This window comes from Meles meles, chromosome 16 (assembly GCF_922984935.1).
Source record: "Meles meles chromosome 16, mMelMel3.1 paternal haplotype, whole genome shotgun sequence".
Taxonomy (NCBI): Eukaryota; Metazoa; Chordata; class Mammalia; order Carnivora; family Mustelidae; genus Meles; species Meles meles.
In genome coordinates, this window is record NC_060081.1 from 60,325,595 (window position 1) to 60,341,148 (window position 15,554).

The following is a 15,554-nucleotide window of genomic DNA, read 5'->3' on the forward strand; positions in this document are numbered from 1 at the left end:
AGGGCAAAGCCCACTCGTCTTTGACTTGACCACATAGTGCCAGGTTGCTGCCTGGCTCCTGGCTATCACTGGCTCCCAGCTGAGACAACAAGGTCCTCCCAACTGTTCCAGGCAGTTCTTCTCCCTACTGACACCCTGCCCAAACCTACAGTCACCTCTTTGCTGGTCACATACTGTCTTTCCTCCCCCCGGAACTCTAAATCCACTTCTCCTTCCAGGCCTTACTGAAGCCACACCTCCTCCAGGAAGCTCTCCTGGGGCGAATTGGCTCTCATGGTGTCTCTGAAGACCTCCTTTCACCACGGTTGTCAAGGCCCACAAAAACAGAAACAAACCTGTACCAGACACTGGGAATAGTGAAGGGAGGTAGCGATGGACGGGTAGGGAGTGTGAGCAGCTGGGGCATACAGCTGATTGTTCTGGACTTTGATGGATGAGTAGGAATTTGTTGGGTGGAGACGGTGGGAAGGCATTGCTTGCACAGGCATTGCTCGAAAGGCAAAGAAGCACTGAAACAGGTTTCTGGGATGGAGATGTGGGAAGGCTGGGCACATGGTGGACGAGACTGGAAAAATGGGCTATGCTCGGCTTTGAACACCACCCTTTAACACTCTGACTCTCTCTGCATTGGACTAGCATTCTTGGGAGATGTGGGAACCAGTGAGGGTGAGCACATCCATTGGACACCTACTGAATGTCAGGCACTGTCAAGAAGCTTACATCGATTATCTCTTTGGTTCCTTAACCCAAGTTGTGGATACTATACTAGTGTTGTCCTGATTTTACAGGTGGAGGGAGGAACTGAATCTCAGAAGGGTCAGTCTCTTAGCTATGATCACAGAGCCCCAGAAGTAGGATGAGTACACAGTCCAGGTCCATCGAGGGATTGTTTTAACTCCCCTGCTGCCATAGGAGAGAGAAGGCACCTGCAGGAAATGGGTCACCAGGACGGGGCACACGTTCCCAGGCACAGGAGCCCCAAGTCCGAATCCCAGGAGCCTTCTGCCTTTCACGGTGTGGACCTGGGCCAGTCTCGTCCAGTGTGGGCTTCAGTTTCCCTCTTCCCATCCAGCCGGAGCTCGTCAACACAGGTTCCTGCTGCTCAGCTCTGTAGCCTGGGGTTCCAGATTCCCGCGCTACCGCAGCCCACGCTGTGTGACCTTGTGCCAGTAGCCTGCACTCTCTGGGCGGCCAGCCGCGGATCTCTAAGCGCTCTTCCGGCTCGCAACCCAGCGTCGCTGGCCGCGGAGACCCTCCCCCAACCCTCCAGGTTGCGGGGGCGCGGGTGGGGGTGGGCGCTGGCAACGGCGCGCCCCCCCACCCTACCCCCCCAGCCCCGGGTCGGTGGCCGGATCCGCGCCTGGTTTTGGGCTCAGCCGCGCCGCCCCCTCCCCCGCGCGCATCTCCCCGCCCCCCGCCCCCTCCCCGACGCTCTCGGGGAGCCGGGGCAGCGCGGCTCCTCCTCCCGCAGCCGCATCTGGGGCGCCGCGCCGGCCAGAGGAGAGGCATGGGGCGCCCGCGGGCCGGGGCCGGGGCCGGGGCCTAGGCGGCGGACCTGCAAGCGGACCGGAACAGCGGCGGCGGCGCAGCGCAGCGGCGGAGCGGGCCTGAGGCGGCCGAGGCTCCGGGCGCAGGTGAGGGCGCGGGGGTGGTGCGCGGTAGCCCGACCCCCTTTCCGGGGCCGGTGCGCCCCGTCCCTCGGCGAGACCCCCAATCCGAGTCTCCTCCCGGACAAACATCCCTAAACCGAGGGGCGGCGCTGGCGCAGAAAAGCCCCCTCCCCCTGCCAGTTCTGTCTTCCTAGCCCCCAAACCGAGGGGGCGGCTCTGCGGCTGGCAAGCCCCCTTCTCTGGGTGCGATCCCCCAGTCTGGGTCTTCCTAGACCCCCAGACCGGGGGAGGGCGGCATGCCTGGGGCCCGGAACTCCCTATCCAGGGCCAGACCCCCATTCCACCTCTTTCTCCCGCGGACTCTCCCATGCCAAGGGGCTGCCAAAGCTGGGGAGCCCTTCCTCGGGCCCGACCCTCAATCCGCAGGGCGGCCAGGGGGTCAGGCAGACCCTTTCCCTGCCCACCAACCTTGGAGCTAAGGAGAGGGAGGGCTTTGCCAGCGGGCCGGGGCATTCCTCCATTCAGCCCAGCTGCCTCCATCCCGCCTCAGTAGCCCCGGGAGCCTGCCCAGCCAGCTCCCCCCTTCCCGAGCTCTTTTCCGGGACCTGGCATCTGGGGGAGGGGGTGGGGGCAACCCCACCCCCCAGCGCTGCATGGCGCCCCCTCCCTGTTTGCGTACCGGGAGGGGCCGGGCTGACCCGGGCACCTGGGCTGGGGGGGCGCTCACATGGCCACGGGAGGCCCCCACGTGCGGCGCCCCGCGGTGAAAGGGGTTCGCAGCGTTCAGAGCCGGTGGCAGGTGGACCTGCTCGCCCGAGAGGCCAGCTGGGTCCAGATGTGCCGGGCCTGCTGGCAGGGGACATGTGCTACCTGGACATGTGATGATGGCCCCTGGCCTCTTTCGACAGAACCTACCAGCTCTGATCCCCCTCCATCCTTCCATTCCTCTATGCTTTCGTCCCTCTCCCTTCTTCCTCAGAGCTGCCTGTGTTGCAGAGGGACGGGCAGCCAGAGACTGTTGATGTTGTGGGGGGAAAATGAAATGGGGAAACGGGTTATGGGTTGGTAAAGGCCAGATACAGGGGAGGGGAGTGAGGGGATGGATGGGGTGCTCTGAGGATGGAAGCCTTAAGCTTGGAGGGCAGTGCTAGTGGGAGTTCCTGCACCCCCACCTGCCTGCAAGTGGAAATGACAGAGGGGGAGGGGGCTGCAGTCCCCAGCCCCAGGAGCCTGGACAGGTCTGCCTCGACCCCCATTGCACCTAAGCTCTCAGCCTAGCTCCCTGGGGTCCTGGCTGTCTCTGCCTCTGTGCCCTCACTTGTGGAAGGGGCCTGTGTTTTCTTCCAGGCTCAAGGTGGTGGAACGGGGTTGTACGGGATCATCTCAGAGAGTGGCTGTTGGAGGAGCCCAGTTTCTGTCCCACAGAGGCAACTGTGGGCTGGCTGGTCTCAGGGTAGCCTGGGGGGCCTGAGCCAGACTCCCAGTGGCAGCAGGGCTGGGTGGGGCCGCAGAGCTGGGTGACCGATTGGTGGTTGGAGCCATGGGAGCCACTGCCAGGCCCCGAAGTCAGCTGAGCCGAGCCCAGCTGAGCCGAGCCGAGCTGGCTGTTGGAGGCCAGTCAGCTGCAGATGCGAGTGTGCTCCCAGCAGCTCCCGGAGACACTGGCTGTGCACGTGGGGGCGGGCTTGTGTGCGTGTGCGTGTGCCTGTGCTGTGGGAGGGGTGCGCCAGGATGCCTGGGTCCTCCTGGAGCCCAGAGACAGCGACTCGACTTCTGCGAGTGTGCCCGTGGGGGATGTCCATGGCACCCTCCCTTCGTCCATCCGTCAGAGCCTGGACTAGGCCTGTACTGGGCGCTAGGGACACAGGGTGATCTAGTGTGGTCCGCACCCTCAGGGAGTCCCTGTTCTGTCCCGCAGCAGGGGGCAGGCAGTCTATACCAGGCGCTGGGGGTGGAGTGCAAGGTCCAGACGAGAGAAAGTGTGGGGTAGAACAAGCCTAATGGCTGAGTTTCACGGGACCCAGGGCAGCATCCGGCTGGTCTCAGCCATGAGATGGAGCCGCAGGTCTGAGGGCTGTGGGGGGGGGGTGCAAGGCCACCTGGCCGCTGAATTGGTGTGGGGGGGTGGGGGGCACAAAGCGGCCTGGCCGCTGAATTGGTGCTTTTGAAAGGAGGCTGAAGGGCACTTGGGAACTAAGGATGGATTGTGTACTTTGGAACTTTAGTAAGACTCCGTGAGGAATTGGTCGTACCAGGGGCATCTCGTTAAGTTCTTGCGCAGTTTGTGGGCCACTGGCTTCTTAAATGCCGGTGCTTCTATGGGATGGGAAGCTTCTGAGGAACTCCTTTGGGCGCTCTGGGGGACAGGAGCAGTTGTTCTCTGCACTCCTATAACTCTGTGATGAACTGATAGATTCACTCATTCCAAAGAGCATTAAAAAGTAGCATCATCTGCCTATAGTGCATTTAAACATTTCCACTTAAACATTCTGAAACGCACATTAATAAAATCTCAAATGCGTTTTTTTTTTTTAAATAAACAGGGTGGGGGAGATGGTATTTTTTTTTTTTTTTTTTTTAACAGATAGAGATCACAAGTAGGGAGAGAGGCAGGCAGAGAGAGAGAGGAGGAAGCAGGCTCCCCGCCAAGCAGAGAGCCCGATGTGGGGCTCGATCCCAGGACCCTGAGATCATGATCCGAGCGAAAGGCAGAGGCTTTAACCCACTGAGCCACCCAGGCGCCCCTCGAATGCGGTTTTTTTAAAAAAAGCTCACTGTGGGTATTCAGGAAATGCCCACTGCTCCCAGGATGAAGCCTAGCTTCCTCCCCACACCAGCCCCTCCCCTCTCTCTTTGGCTCTGGTCCCCCTGGCCTGCTTTCAGTTCCTGGAACAGGCCTGGTTGCCTCCAGCCTCAGGGTCTTTGCACACACCAACCAGTTGTCTGCCTGAACACACCTCCCCACATTTCCCTACTTAAGTACTACTCATCCTCGAAATCTCAGCTTAGGCATCGCTTCCAGATGAAAACCTTCCCTGACACCCAGGCCAGATTGTCTCCCTGTCCCCACCTTCCCAGCCCCCATGGGCTTCTGCCTTCCCTATCCCAGTCACTGTTCCCTATTATTAGATGCCTTTCCATGCAGCTGGACAGGTCTGCCTCTACCCCGCTTGCCTCTTCATGCCATTCCACTGGTGCTGAGCACAGGTCTTGGCTCATCCCAGGCCCTCAGTCCATTTCTCTGGCTGAATGAATGGATGGATGAGCACCACTGGGGCATCCTAAGTTGAGGGCTGGGCAGCAGGACATGGTGAAAGCCTTGGCTGGGTCCAGTCATCAACATGACTGTCCATATGGGTTCCTGCCTCCAGCTGGGCCTGCAAACTCCGCAGCGTTTGGCTAGGCTCTGGGGAGTTACAGGCCCGTGGCCTCTAAAACCCCAGTGGGTCTGTGGGACCCCAGAGGCTCTGCAGGAAGAGTGAGGAGCCATGCTTGGGCAGGAACCTGTGCCTTTGGGGTGTCTCGGCTGGCACTTATTTCTCTTAGTTCATTACCCACATCATCACCTGCTTGCTTTCCATTCTGGAGGTCACCAGCCTGTCCACTCACTTGTGCACTTCCCAATGTTCCTTTCTGTCTTTGGGCCCCCAGGGCTTCCCAAGACCTGCTCAGTGTCTCCTCCGAGGCACAGAGACAGAGTCAGACCTACAGGGCCCTGCTCTGTGAACCATAGTCATCCCACCAGGCCCTTCCGGTGGTGGAGGCTGGTGCTGTCCAGTGCTGGGAAGGGGTATGAGTTTGGGCCCCCAGGGAAGTGCTTCCTGGAGGACATGCACTAGATCTGGAGTGAATTTTGGAGGATTCATAGGATTTAGGTAGATAGAGAATGGCGGGAAGAACCACGTTGATGAGGCCGGAAGGCAGCCACCGGAGGCTGGTCATGGGGGCGGGCAGTGTGCGGGGATGGTGAGTATCCTGTTGCTGCCTCGCTGTGTGCCCCTGGATGTGTCATGTCCCCTCTCTGGGCTCCCTTGATAGGTAGGGCGCAAGCTTGGACCTTGTGATCTCAAAGAATTGCCAGCCTCCCGGTGTGGAGTTTGTGATGCTGACAGCCCAAGAAGGGATTCTCAAGGCCCCTAGCTCTCTCCCGGGAGCCAGGATGGGGCTTGGTTCACTCTCAAGGCTTTGGAGGGCAGTGTGTGTTAACATCTGGGGCTGGGATCAACAGGGCTGCTGCCGAGGCTTAGCAGTTTCTTGTAACCGTGGGCCCTGTCAGTTAAGGGAGTGCAGGGCTGGTTCTGTTGAGAGGGGCTCCCTGTCGTGCAGACTCCTCACTGCACCCTTTTTGGGAAAGGCTGTCACTGATGAGAGGCTTCCCGTGTGCTGGACCAAAGACAAGCCCACTTTCGACTTCATCAGACTCTTGTGTGGGGGGGGCCTTTTAAGACTCATGGGACCTGACTTCTTTTTGTTGTGGCCCATGGTGGGGGAGCGGTGCGTTCTCTCCCTCTACCCTCTTCCACAGTGTCTACTGGTGGCCGCCGGAGGCCAGGACGGAGGCCTTCAGGGCACGCACGGACAGCACTCAGGGCGCAGAAGACATTGAATCTCGGCATCTTCCCACCACCACAAGGGGTAGGAATGAAAAGGGATATTTTGTCTCCGTTTGACAGATGAGGAAACTGAGGCTCGGGGAGGTTGGGTGGCTTCCTAAGGTTACTCAGAGGGGGGCAAGAGGCGAGCCTATAGGCCGGGAGCCCTGGGGGTGCCAGCACACAGGAGCCTGTCGCTAACTGATGGCACATCACTTCCTGAGCCGAGGAGCGGGGCTCTGGATCTCTCTGTGCTGGGTTTCGCAACGCCGCCTCCTCCCCGCCAAGCTGTCTGACGTGGCCTTTTCAAAAACCCAAAATGAATGGAAGCAAATTTTGTTTGGAGAATTTTGCTACACCCTTCACCAGGGCTGGTTGCAAAACCAGGCTTGGGGATCCCTGATGCTGCTGCTGCTGATCCCAATAATGGCAACGGTGTCGGTGGCTGACACCCGCTCGCGGAACAAAGCACGGTTGACCAAGTCCCAGGAGCCACACATGGTGCCGGGCCCTCCGTTTAATGAGCACCAGCTCTAAGCACCTTCAGTTCAGCCTCTCCTTTAGTCCCATGACGTCCTATTACTATCCCCATTTTACAGATGAGAAGACAAGCACAGAGGGCTGGAGTCGCCCCAGGCCCCAGAGCTGGCCAAGTGGCAGTGCCAGGATTTGAATCCAACCCAGTTAGAGTCTAGAATCTGGTCTCTGCCCACATTCTGGAGATGTGTTCACCAGCAGTGATGGGGGGGGGGGTATGTAGAGGTGGGCATTGGGCCACGGGAATTAAATGTGGCAGACCTGGACCCTGGCTTGGGGGAACCTGGCCGCTCGCTGGAGGCAGATCATGGCCAGAGCTGAGAGCAGGCTCAGCAGTGACCTTGGATGTCATCGGTTGCTCCTGGGCCCCACCAGGGCCTGTTGGGTCTCCTGGCTGTTAACAAGAGGAGCGCCATGGCCCTTCCCCATGAATTTGCTCTTCACTGACTCACAGTTCTGGGAGGTGGCCCGTCCGTCAGGCTCCAGGGGCGATGGGAGGTGGCGCAGGTGCTGAGGGAGAACCAGGGGGACAGTGCGACACAGAGGGAACAGGATACTGGCATCCTGGGACCCCTTGTATCCAGCCCGGCACGGGGACTTCGGAGGAGGCAGCAAAGCAAACATGGCATTTGTCTGCCTTCCCTCTGCATGAGAAGGCCTGAGCAGGTGATCCGTCTCCTGGAGTTTGCTTCAGAAATGACTAAAGCCACATTTGATACGTGAGGGGGTCATCTTTAGAAAGCACACGACGACGTGGGCAGGTTCTGTCTTTGATAATGCAGAAATGGGGCAGGCATCCTGCCATATAAATGGAGTATGAGACCACTTATTGAGCGCCTGCTGTGTACCTTCACGCTGTGCTGGTCCCCCACCACAGGGGCTCCGAACCACACCCCGATAAAGTGTTTGTGATTGCACAGGAAGGCCCCCTGATATCGGCCAGGGAGGGAAAACTAGGCCTCTGGTTCACAGCTTTTTCTTTCTGCAGTGACAGATGAGCCTGCGGTGACAGGGCTGGGTCCAGGAGGCTTTTGCTTTGCAGTTACCAGGAGATGGGGGTTTGGAATGACTGGTGAGCTGGTTTGCTGCTGTGTGTTCCCTGTGGAGTTCCAGAACCTCTCTGGGCCTCGTGGCCTCCATCTCTTTGTTGAAGGGCTGGGAGTTAGGTCTCCACGGCTCGCCCAGCTCTGCTCTCTGTGGCTCCAGGAGTAAACCTAGCTGAGATTCCCTCTGGAAGGTGTCAGGGAGCCCCCACTGGCCTCACCCCTGACCCTCAGCCCAGCTTCCCAGCTCTCCCGGTCCCCCAGGCCCAAGCCAGAGGGAGGGAGCCTGTCATTCCGCCCACTGCGGGCTGACTGCGCGCAGTGACGCAGCAGCAGCCGCCGCCGAGGGCTCTGGAGCACAGCTTGGAAACGGGGATCCGGGTTTGCTGAAGATAGGGGAGAGAAGGCTCTTCCCACCACCCCCAGCTGCCTGCCTGCCTGCCTCCCTCCCCCGGCTGCCGCCAAGCCCCGGCACCTCCTCGGCACTGCCAGATCCACTTACAGGATGGGAAGCTCAGCCGAAGAGGGCCCCAGTTCACACCCCAGCGTGCCGAGGCCTTGCCGTGTGGCCGTGGCACGCTTGCCTGCTCTTCTGGGCAGTGTGCACTGTGGGGGCTGGGCTTTGGGATCCAGAGGCTGGCTGGGTGGTTGACAGGGTCCCCTGGGATCCAGAAGGAGCTCCTCTGCCACCTGTGTGCTCCATGTGTGCCCCCCACGGTGCAGGGAGCAAGGTGCTGTGCTTGGCTCCGTCTTCCATCCCGGGAAACTGAGGCCACACAGGTGAATGGTGGAGCCAGGATCGACCCCAGGTCTGGGTGACTCAGGCATCCAGGTGAGAAGGCAGACCCCAGGCAGGAGGCCAGCTGGGTCACTGTGAGCCTCCTGGTGCCTTCTCCGAGGCTCGGTTTCTGCACTTGTGCAATAGGGTTGGGGGGAGGTTGGGGCTGCCCCAGCCCATCTCTGGGTCCCCCGCTGCCTCTGCTGGGAACTCTGCGCTTCCTCACCGACCTCCAGCTCTCACCGTGGAAGCCAGGGTGTGATGACAGGCGAGGAAGTGTCGGCATCTCGCAGCTCTCCTTCGGGGGGGAGCCTGCCACCTTTGGGGGGTGAGAGATTCCTGGAGAACTGGGCATGTTCGAGTTTTTCCAGGGATTGCCTGGATGGGGACAGAGATAGGTTGGCTCTGGGCATTCGGGGGGGTGGGGGTGGGGACTTGGCTTCCCGCTGGGCCAGGCCCACCTCTGCCTGTCTGTGGATCTGCCCCTCGTGTGTCTGGTTCATCAGGGGACTCTGGGAGGGTGTGGGCGTGGATGGGAGGGTAGGGCCCCCCCTGGGGACCCTTCACCCCACTGCATGCGAGTGGGGGGGAATGTGGGTGCAGAGTGTGTGTGTATGTTTTATGTGCTATATGTGTATGGGGAGCGTGTGAGAAATGTGCGTGGGAGTGTGCGTGGGAGTGATGTTGCCTCCACTCGAGCCAGGCCCTTCGTATGTGGTCAAGTCCTCTTGACACCGGGAGGCAGATGGTAATAGCCCCCTTTCTTCTCAGTGTGCATGCAGCAAACACACAGGAAGTGCCGGCTCTGTGCCCAGAGCAGGTGTGGGGCCTGTGTCAGTGAGCGCAGGGCCGGGGCTCCCGGCCCCGCAGCACCCACGGTCCTCTCGGAGGCCAGCGGTCAGGACATCACCTCCCAGGTGAATGTAAGCTCCTGCCGAGACAGGGGCTGCTGCTATCAGAGACAAGTACGAGGAGACCTAGTCCGCGGGGCAGGGAGGGCCGTCCTGAGGAGGTGATGATCCACCTGCCACCTGAGAGCCAGAAGGAGGGAACTGGGACAGAAAGGCCCCGTGCCGGGCAGCAGGGCAGTGTGAGGGTCAAGAGCCTGGAGAGCAAGAGGCTCCGTGGGAGGTAGAATCAGGGCCTGGGGGACCCAGGTGGGCTCTTAGCACAGGAGGAAGCTGAGGCTCAGACGGGTGAGGCGGCCTGCCCAGGTAGGGCTGGGAACTTAGCCAGAGGGTCTGCCCTGGTTGTAGTTAGCAGAACCCTTGACTCACATAGAGTCCGACTTGGGACCTCTTGAGCAATCTGCCTGAGGTCCCCCAGCAAGTTAGCATGGAGCGAGGCCTCCTCTCGGCACCACCCCCCTGCGCGGATGCTTCCCGAAGAAAGAAACTGAGGAGCCACAGAAGGTTCTAGAGCAGGGCAGACCCACAGTGCCCTCTGGGCCGACCACACCCCAGGCCTTCCCAGCACTGGCGTGGAGTGTTGGCCATTTGCCTGCCTGCCGAGGCTGAGGCCAGAGCCAGCTGACCTCTGCCGACCCAGTGTGTCACCACCCTCTGCTGACGCTGGATGGGGTGGGGGCCCAGGCAGTGGGCAGCGGTGGGCAGGGGCCTCCCTGGCCAGCCCCCCTTTGCCAGGCTGGGTTTGACTGATGACAAGGCCATTTCTGGAGGTCGTCAGGGAGGCAGCCTTGCACCTGGAGCCCTTGGGGTAGGTCTGGGGTCTCAGCGGTAGAGCCGACACTGGGCTCCTTCCCTGCCTCTTGTCTCCTTCTCAGGCATCTTTCGGTTCTAACCTTCACATCTCTGGCCAAGATGACTGTCCCAGCTCCCTCCCAGGTCTCCTGCCCATATACCGTCTATACGCAGGCCAAGCGATTGATGCAGAAACCACGCCCCCCCCCCCCCTTACACTTCATCGTGAGTCCTGAGCAGTCAGTGCCCCTGTCACCTGCCTCCGTGCCCTCCTCCAGCCCTCTCCAGCCCCCGGCGTGCTCTCACTCAACAGCTCAGCTGAATGAGTTGGGAGTCACAGAACACACAGTGTCCTCTGGCCCCCAGCCTTCCCATTCCCTGTTTCTTCTGCCCAGAATACCCTTCCCCAAAGTCCTTGCTCAGTCACTCCTGTTGGTTACTGAGCACTCAGCTCAGGCCTTGCCCTTCCAGGAGACTTTCTCTCTCATCCACACGAGCCACTCCTGCCCGGACTCCAGAGGCCTGTGCGCTGTGAAGTCCACTTATGTGTCTGCCTCCCCTACCCCTCCAGATAGGGGCCAGGCTGGTGCCCCTTGGCCCCCCTGCGCCCCCCTGCAGTGCCTAGCCTGGGGCCTGGCACACAGTGGGTGCACAGCTCGTGAGTGTCAGCTGAACACTGTTGTGCCCCATGGCCAGAGTACAGCCCCTGCCGAGGCCGAGTCATGTGGCAGGTGCCTCAGACAGGAGCTCAGCCCACATGTCCCACTGGGACCCCTCCGCTCCTCTCCTCGGGGACTGGGAGTAGGAGCGATGGCTTCGAGAGCCCATCTGGGGTGATATGGGGCTGCCTCAGGCTGGGCGAGCAGGAAATTGGCTGGTCGGTTGCCTCATTTTAGCTTACGGACCCACTAGGGCTGGGTTTTTTTGCCAACAGAGAGTCAGGAGAAGCCCGACTGTTTGAAAGGAATATAGATTTCTTGTTCTTTAAGCCCCTGAAATTTGGGGGTCTGTTCTCAACGCAGTCTAGTCCGCATTAACTGTTATAAGGCTCTACCACGTACCCAACATTATTCCAGGCAATGGGGACAATATTCCGCCGCGGACGCTCTTGTGAGAGCTGAGTGAAAACCGATGCGGAAGCCTCTGCTCTGTGGCGGGTGGTCGCACATAGTAGGCGCCACCGGTTAGCTGAGCTGTCTCAGATCTGTTCTCCTCCCAGACCTGCTGCTGGGTCTTCCCGCTCCAGGCTCGCATCTGGGTTCTCTCTCCCAGGCTGCAAACTGTTGTGAGGAGCAGCCTCGCTGGGAAGGCTGAGGTTAGGAGGGAGGCGCCTCTGGACAGACGGGGGTGGGGGGGCCACTGGAGGGGAGCCCCCGCATGCTCAGCCTGGGAGCGGGGGAAACCCCACCACTGGAAGCAGCTTCTGGCTGCTCCCACCTCTCTTCCTCTTCATCGCAGGGTCCGCCATCTGCGTTAGTTACCTGTCTCTGCGTTACACATCACCCCAAAAGTTAGTGGCTTCCGACAATTGTAAACATTTATTACCTCTCTCTTTCTCACATACACACGTGCAGGAGCCGCTCAGAGGGGATCTAGTGTAGACTCATTACCCGTGTGTTAGCCAGGCGTGATGCCGACTGTCTCCAGTAAGGCCTGGGCCAGACCTTGCGTTACTTGTCTCTCTGATACCCCCAGGCACTCTGGGTGGGAGGAATCGCTGTCCCCTACACGTGGGGAAATAAGTCACCGAGCGGGAGAGTGACACTCGGTCCAGCAGGCAGCTGGAAGAACTGGGATTTGAACCCAGACCGGCTAGCCTCATGGCCTGCGCTCTTAACCACTCTGTCATCCTGGCCAGGGTGAGCATGAATGGGTTGGGGAGGGAGACTCTGGGAGGGCCTTAGTGACCATTTCAAAGTGAGGTGTTAATAGCAGCAAGTATTTATGTCCACCTGTTTTAAAGAGCGGGGCTTTCTGTTGTTGTTGTTGTTTTTCCCCTCCTGGTTTTGTTTTTAATTGAAAGAACAAAATTGAGTGGAAAGGTGACAACTTCCTCAGCCCCTGAGGACTCTGGGAAGGCTTTTCAGAGCCACAGACTGACCGCCCTGGAGTGGCCGCCAGCAGACCCTATCCACCCACAGGAGGACATGAGCTGACTCTGAGCGGTCCTGGCTCAGCTCACCAGCTATGTGACCTTCAGTAAGTCACAGAAATCTCTTGGAGTCTCAGTTTCCCCATCTGTTCCCCATGGGATAATGGTGTCATTGCCCGTCTGGAGGCTTGGTGTCAGAGTGAAGTGAGGTCTGTGTGTTAAAGTCCTGAGGACAGGGCCCAGCACATAGTAGGTGCTCAAGAAAAAGCCACTGGTATTGTGGGGCTCTCTTATGACCTCCCCTGGCCACATGCGCACATACCGCGTCCTCTGTCCTTTCCTCCCACACTCCAGTCCAGGTCAACTCACAGGTCAGCCTGGGCCTCCTGGTGAGACCAGCACACAGAGAGAGGGCGAAGCTGAGGCCCAGAGATGACTTGCCTGAGCACCTCACTGGTAGAGACGGGACTGAACCAGAGGCCTAGACTTGGAATCTTGTGCCTTGTTCCACCATTTCACCCTGAAGGGTCCTTGGGAGAACCTCAGGATGCTGAAGGCATTGCAGCAACTCTCAGGCTGCCTTGGAGCCGGGACCCCTCGGTCCTCCTCCCCTCACTGCCCCCAGACCCCCATGTGACCCTGTTGAGTTGCCTCCCTCTCTGTGCCTTTCTTGCAGCAAGGTGGTGGGGAGAGCCTGGGCTGCCAGGGTCCAAGGCTTCTCTCCCCCCCACCTCTGGGTCTGCCTACCCCAGGTTCACTTCTGTGTTCTCTCCCCTAGGTCCACCTCTGGATTCCTCTCGGCCAGGCTCACTTCTGTGTCCTCCTCCTCCATTCCCCACCTCTGTGTCACCTCCCCCAGGCCCCTCCCTCTGTGTCCCCTCCTTCCTCTGCTGTCCTGATTTGTGCTTGGCCCATATATAAAGCAGCAGCTTTTAGGTCGGAAGTCAGGCGATGGGAATTCCTGCTTGGAGAGGCCACCCAGGCCCACCCCTTACCCTCGGGACCAGAATGGACTCTACCGGGGCTAGCGGCCGTGGGCCTGAGGACAAGTGCTCCTGCAAAGATCCTCTCAGCGCTGCAAGCCCACCGTGCCCCCCACTCCCTCCCTGCGTGTCCTTCACTGGGGAGGAGATATATTTAGACAAAATGCTCCATTCTGTGCAGATTCCATATCCACTGTGCCTATCCGGGATGGAGGAGGCAGGGGCTATGAGCAGCCTGGTACCTGGCATCTGGGCTGCTTGGAGCTCTGGGGCCAGGGTGGTCGGACCAGAACTCTTCCCTGCGGACTGTGGACGAGTCTTCCTCTCCACCTCCCTGTCCCTTTGAGCCACATCTCTCTGACCCTTGGCCTCCAAGGCTCAGCCAAACGCAGTCATTTGCTCCCCTGCCCCCCACTTTCTGAGCCTTTCTGTCCTCCTGGTCCCTCTCAGCAACCGAAGTGCCTTCTGCCTTGTATAGTCAGTCTGGTAAGGTGTATTTTGTGTCTGCTGCGGGCCAGGTCCTTTCTGGAAGCCAGGGATATGGAGGTGACTAATAAGGCCCTCACACTGGCCACATCCCAGTCTGGGAGATGGATCACAGGCCAGTAAGGCAACATACTTGTTGCCATAGCAGGAAGTCCTAGGACAAGGGACACTAGGGATGCCATGGTGATCCGGGAGGGTCCCCTGCAGGACTGGTGGTCCCAGGGGAGACCTCTAGGTTCAGAGGGAGTGACCCAACAGCTGGAGACAGGGCAGATGTTCCTTGCAGAGGGAACAGCACATGCAAAGGCCAGGAGAGGAGTGAGAACCTGGCTGCGCTGGGGAGAGTGGAGAGCAGGAAGGCAGGGAGGAGCTCGGTCTTGCTGAGCCTCAACTGCCAGTCTGAGGGTCTTGCCCCCTTCCTCCTGCCCCAAGCACCTGAAAGCTGGGGAACCACTGTCAGCAGGCCAGTGGCGGGTCTGGTGTGAGCATGGCAAGGCGGCTGGTCAGTGGTCCCCCCGCTGCCACCAGGCTGGCTCTGGCTCCCACACCAGATGTGCTGGGCCCAGCTGGGTGGGAATCAGAAATAGCTCACACGTGCTCAGCACTTGGTAAAGCAGCTCCCCCCCTTCTCGGCGCATTTCTTCTGCACCCGAGTCAAGGACAGCTCAGTGCTTGCAAGCTGGGTGACCTTCTCCCTCCGTTGATTAATACACCGCCCACTTGGGGCTGCAGGCAGAGCTGGGAGAATGGGTGTAGTGTGGCAGCAGGGGTGTCCTAGGCAGGGGAAATGCCTAGGGGCTGGAAGTTGACAACTACCCACTAGAACACTCACTGTCCTGCCAGATAAATCCCAAAGTACAAAAATGAGTGTAAAATTCCCTGGAATCCACCTCCCTGTGGTGCCCATCATGAACATTTTGGTATCAGCCTTCCAGATATCTCTCCAAGTTGATCTTCCCTGGCAGATGGATTCATTCATTCATTCATCAGATATTCTTTAAGTGCTCACTCCATGCCAGGCCCTGTGGCGAGCAGAGGGGGCAAAACAGAGTCTTAGGGAACTCAAAAACACAAGTGAAATGGGGATGAGGTCCACAGAGAAGGGGCATTGGAACTATGAGTTCTGAGCCCAGGCTGGGTTTTGGGGAGGGCTTCCTGGAGGAGGTGACGCTTGGGCTGAGGCCTAAGAGGTGAGGAGAAGTCCCCCTGGCAAAGAGATACGGAGGGAAATCATTCCTGCCAGAGAGAATGGCAGATGGGCAGACCCTATGGTGGGAGGGGAGTGGTGTTTTCAGTGAAGGGAAAAGGAAGATGGAGAGACTGAGTGCTGGGGTGAGAGAGGACAAGGTGAAACACGAGGGGATGGCGGGGACCAGACCATGTGGGGTCTCGTGGGTTGTGGGCAGGTCTTGGGGATTTCCATAAGAGCGTGGGGTGTGGGAGTATGGGAGACTCATGTCCAATTTTAGTATATGTGCTCCCGAAGCAAGCGTGACACGTTCAGATTCAACTCTACTGCTTAGCTGGTTGACTTCAAGCAAATTACCCAGCCCCTGTGGCTCATTCTTCTTGACTGTAGAGGGGAGCCAGCAATAGTCCCTACCTCAAACACTGTTGTAAGGATGAAATGATGTAATGAGATTCTCAGGACAGGATTTGGCCTACAGAAGTTGCTCATATTGGTAGCCTATGATGTTAAAGTCATCTGTAGATGAAGTATGTGTTTGTAGGTG

At 59.1% G+C, this 15,554-nt stretch overlaps 1 protein-coding gene across 3 annotated transcripts in view; it reads left to right on the forward strand.

Annotated features, from left to right (window-relative positions):
- Positions 1-1,578: 1,578 nt before the first annotated feature.
- DLGAP4 (DLG associated protein 4) overlaps positions 1,579-15,554 on the forward strand; it is a 197,855-nt gene continuing 183,879 nt past the window's right edge. For all 3 annotated transcript variants that reach the window (XM_045980382.1, XM_045980381.1, XM_045980383.1), the window contains exon 1: positions 1,579-1,634. The gene's annotated coding sequence lies outside the window, so the exon portion shown is untranslated. The remainder of the gene's footprint in view (positions 1,635-15,554) is intronic.